Below are 4798 nucleotides of genomic sequence, written 5' to 3'. Positions count from 1 at the left end.
TTACCGTATACACTCAACTTCAATAATCGCGCTAAACAAACGATATAACAACGAACGTCAATAATACTTCTGACTGCAGTTCAATTACTCACTATCTACTCACACGCATCACCTTCATCACGCGTCACGTTGTCCCCTCTTATATATACCAAACTACCCTATATCTAGCAAATACTAGAGCATTAGGCAAGACACGGGATAGTTCTAGAAACGTGGCGTCACTGTAGTCATGTGATCTCGATGACGGCAACAGTATACATTCGATGCAAGTTTTTACTTGGTATGCAACGTTGATGTAATAGAAAGGATAGTTTGGTGTTTAAGTACAGTAAAAACTTTATCATACAGCATCTGTCGACCTGGACAATGCCGGATACGAATGTGATTCCCTTAAGATATTTTACAGGAACTGTTTTGATACCTTGTTACTGTTCTAAAACACAGTATTCCTATATCATCTATACCAATTACAGTTTTAAACAATAATAAATGTTGTAAAAAACCTTAAACTATATAAAAACATTTATTAAGTACAGTAATAACAATACATTTTAATGTACTCATTAATTAAATTTTACCGTGAAAGTTTGTCAGTTTAAAGTTCAGGTTTTGCTGATCACAAAAACTCACTTAAATACTGGTCAATTATTAATGTAGTTCCATAAAACACTAGTCACTTAAGTATTAATGTAGTCACTTAAATACTGGTCAAACATTATTGTAGTTCCTTAAACACTAAATAGCCACTTAAATATTAATGTAGTCACTTAAACACTAAATAGTCACTTAAATGTTAATGTTGCCACTTAAACACTAAATAGTCACTTAAACTCTATATAGTCACTTGAACTCTATATAGTCACTTGAACTCTATATAATCAAATATTAATGTAATCACTTAAAACTCTATATAGTCACTTGAATATCAATGTAGTCACTTAAAAACTAAAGTCACTTAAATATTAATGTAGTCATTTAAATACTAGTCAAATATTAATGTAGTCACTTAAACACTAATGGAAGGCACATTCATCTAATTGCTAAAAGGGGATTCAGAGAGCAATTGTTTACAGCATGCTTCATATAAAAGTCACTTGTATTAGGAGATATTGACATTTCCGGTTACTAGAGCTTTCCAATGCGAAGGAGGCCGGCTAACAAAGCATATAGAACAATTAGTTGTAGGGTTTTCAATATGGAGTAGACTTCGCATATTATTTTAAATTAGATACACAAAAAACAAAACCCAGTGTCACAAGCATTATAAATGCTTTTATACTAAAACCCGTATTATGGTGTTTTAATACTTCATATGAAATCCCTATTACAATGTAATGTTTTATACGAAACCATTATTATTAATAAAAATGACGTTCCATTTCAAGACATGTATCAACATCTAATCATTATTTGTATTAAATCCGTGATACTGCTGAAAGATGTACTACGTTTTACAGTGTAGTTCGCTGGTCGTAATAGAGGAGAGGGAGGAAAGTAGAAACAGGTTGAATAAAGTAAACACCCACGTGTGCCTCAGGTGGAACTAGGTGTTTCTCGTAAATCGCTGGAATAAAATTTAGGTGAAGATAACATCATTTTAGAAAGTAGCTGCACTAGGGTAAAAAAAAAACACACCAAAACAAACGGTAATAATATATTAAGAGGTTTGACACGTCGCTAGAAGTCTTCATAAAATTTCCGCGAACCAGGGATGTAATCTTTAAGGCTATTACAAGCCTCTAAATCCATTTTTAAGGGGGAGGGGAATAGGCTGTAATATGAAAATATAGGTTTTATAAAGTTACAGCCCAAAACAAACATGGGTTTTATAGGTTTTCTGACTAATTTACTTTGTCGAACAACCAGTTTTTCAGTCTAAAACACTCATATAATAACATAATGTTTAGGGATAACAAGTGACATTTTGGTCCATCTAGGCTGTCCCATCCTCTAAACTACACTAAAACTGTTAAATAATAAAATATGTTTCTTATATTTTTTTAAAAAGTACTTATCAATTTATCAGACTTGTGTAATAGCTATTGTTTATTGCTACAATCAAAAACTCATTTTCTCAAAGTCCTTTTTGCAACATATGTTTATGCGACACGTGTGGTTAATCTTGGTAGAAAAATTGTAGTTTTATAGGTCATTTTCACAATTAGGGCCACTTTCAAAATATAGGCTTCAATAGGGTTTATAGGTTCAGTGGGAGCCCTACTATTAGACTCGAATCATATTAACCCAACATGTGTTGATAACCAATATGACAAAGTTACCATCTAGCTTTTGTCCACAATCACCGCCCAAGAAGCCTTTTGCTCAATACCAAAACTTGTTAGTTGGGATGAGCCCCAAAATGGACAATTTAATAGGAACGTGAAAAAAAGGTCATTTGTAGGTTACTTGATTTCTACCTAGTATCTCAAAAAATTACCATCTTAGAAGCTGCGACTACGACGCTGGAGACTTTGTGGATCTGTTACCAACGACTGTTCCACTGAAAAATCCAGTGGGTGTGGGGGATATTGAGAAAGATTAGATTTCTGTGAAATTTTATAAATTGAACATGTGTTAAGAATAGATGAAGTGTTGTTTCTTTATTGATGCATTGTAGAACTAGAGGGGCCCTTAGTAGGGCGCATATCTCTGCCACGCAGCGTTGATCATATTTCCTCTAAAAAATACAAAAATGTGTCCGTATGTCCGCCGTTAACAATGGACACGGTCCATTTTAGGGAGAACAGTGGGGAATAATATTCTACACATGTCCAAATTCGATCATTTTTGACTGGGTTATAGAGTAAAAATAGTGTGAAAAATCTGTCCCCATGTTAAGAGATATGGATATTTTTTTATTTTCGTGACTTTGGCCCTCCAGAAACTAATCACTTCTAAGTTAGGTCATAATCCAAATGTATACTAACTTTCGTCCAAATCCATTCAGACATTTTCGAGAAATTCTGCTCATAAACACACAAAGGGGTGAAAAAACTATAATTTAACTTCTCGAAGAAGCTTTGAAGTGTAATTTATGAGGCTCACTTGTTATCTCCGTGGCGGAGGGTAGTTCGTCCATCGGACAAGCAGTTATTTGTTTTTGTTTTACTTTGTTTGTTCTATTGGTTTAAAAACACTCCTGCGAGATTTCTGTGGGGAGAGGGATGAAACGATTTTTCGATAGTATGATATAGAGATATTACGAATATTCGCGATAATACTATGGGGGACATTTTTAAAGTATCCAATATTCCAAGAAAATGGTAGTCACATGACTCAACATGGTTGATGAAGAACAGGAGAAGCTCTTTTCTCAAAATAAGAGGATAAACATCAACGGTTTGGCTGAATTTTTGTTAGAGCTGAGGAATTATTTCGATTAATCACACAAAATAATCAACTATTGTTTCCGGTTATTACTTTTTATTATTATTATAATATCCAGTAATCGAAATTACGATTAAATCGATCAATGTCACGAAAAAACAAACTAGTATTATTACCGTTTTCAATTGCTCCAACTATCCAATAACGAAAATATTGCCTTTATGATTTTTCCTTATTTGTTGAGGGTAATCGATTAGTGCCGTGAATGACAAAAATTATCAAAATTGGGATTCCTAATTATTTCAGCATTACAAGTAAACTAAATATTGTCATTATACTTGAGTGCTGTTAAGCACAAAACTACACAACGGGCTGTCTTGAACTCTGCTCACAACCAGATTTCCAGCGTTACGTTTGTTTTGAACATCTCACGTCAGGATACTTGACTATTTAAACGTAATCCATTAACGAGCCCAACGATTAATTGATTAGCAAATTCTACTAACGGTCCAACTCTAATTTTGTCCCTCCCCCAAAAAAAGACATAAAAAAGGAAATATCACAGAAACTGGCTGCCCGATTTACAGACTGTGTGTCAATACCATGACAACCAAAGGAGGAACAGCTTAAAATATGATGTGACACCTGCTAGTTTACCACCCAGTGGATTTCAATCTGTGAATCTAAGCCACAATAATAAACAATCAAGGTAGCTTCAATAACGGTATCGTATATACACTAGTCTAGGGATTTTCATTTTCCTTTCTTTACAAGATGTGATTATCTGTCTTTATTTTCATTTCCTATCTGACACCTTGCTATAATTTATCTTTGATGCCTTGCTACATTTGAACTCTCTAACTTCCTTATGTTTAAGGTCATATAAAATTGAGAAGAAGAAAACCAAAAAATAAACACACACAAAACTTCTATTCATTCAGTTAAAAATTTAAAAATTATTGTGCTACTACTGTGATTAATCATTGTATCATGAAATAAAGGATTCAAAACTAGCGTAATACGGAAATTTAGTATTGTTTCATTCTTAATAAATGGAGAGCCACGCAAGTTGAGAATACAGGGCTGTCAACTTGGAAGATACAAATGTGTCTATATGATTACTTTACCACCACTATATGTTACTTGGCACTACTACCTGTGTCTGTATGATTACTTTACCACCACTATATGTTACTTGGCACTAATACTCCTGTCTGTATGATTACTTTACCACACTATATGTTACTTGGCACTACTACCTGTGTCTGTATGATTACTTTACCACCGCTATATGTTACTTGGCACTAATACCCATGTCTGTATGATTACTTTACCACCACTATATGTTACTTGGCACTACTACCTGTGTCTGTATGATTACTTTACCACCACTACCTGTGTCTGTATGATTACTTTACCACCACTATATGTTACTTGGCACTACTACCTGTGTCTGTATAATTACTTTACC

General features: G+C 33.8%; 1 protein-coding gene and 2 long non-coding RNA genes across 3 annotated transcripts in view; 1 reads left to right on the top strand and 2 right to left on the bottom strand.

The window, feature by feature from the left end:
- Positions 1 to 4798, bottom strand: part of LOC111085136 — a 43871-nt gene that overhangs the window by 9001 nt on the left and 30072 nt on the right. The gene's annotated exons all lie outside the window — the stretch shown is intronic.
- Positions 1 to 4798, top strand: part of LOC106478800 (leucine-rich repeat neuronal protein 2-like) — a 35554-nt gene that overhangs the window by 2984 nt on the left and 27772 nt on the right. The gene's annotated exons all lie outside the window — the stretch shown is intronic.
- Positions 4639 to 4798, bottom strand: part of LOC111085137 — a 1370-nt gene continuing 1210 nt past the window's right edge. The window contains exons 2-3 of the long non-coding RNA XR_002609982.1: positions 4723 to 4774; positions 4639 to 4690 (exon numbers count right to left, since the gene is read on the bottom strand). This is a non-coding gene — a long non-coding RNA (uncharacterized LOC111085137). The remainder of the gene's footprint in view (positions 4691 to 4722; positions 4775 to 4798) is intronic.

Source organism: Limulus polyphemus, unplaced genomic scaffold (genome assembly GCF_000517525.1).
Source record: "Limulus polyphemus unplaced genomic scaffold, Limulus_polyphemus-2.1.2 Scaffold250, whole genome shotgun sequence".
NCBI lineage: Eukaryota > Metazoa > Arthropoda > Merostomata > Xiphosura > Limulidae > Limulus > Limulus polyphemus.
This window is presented reverse-complemented; position numbering and strand designations above follow the sequence as displayed.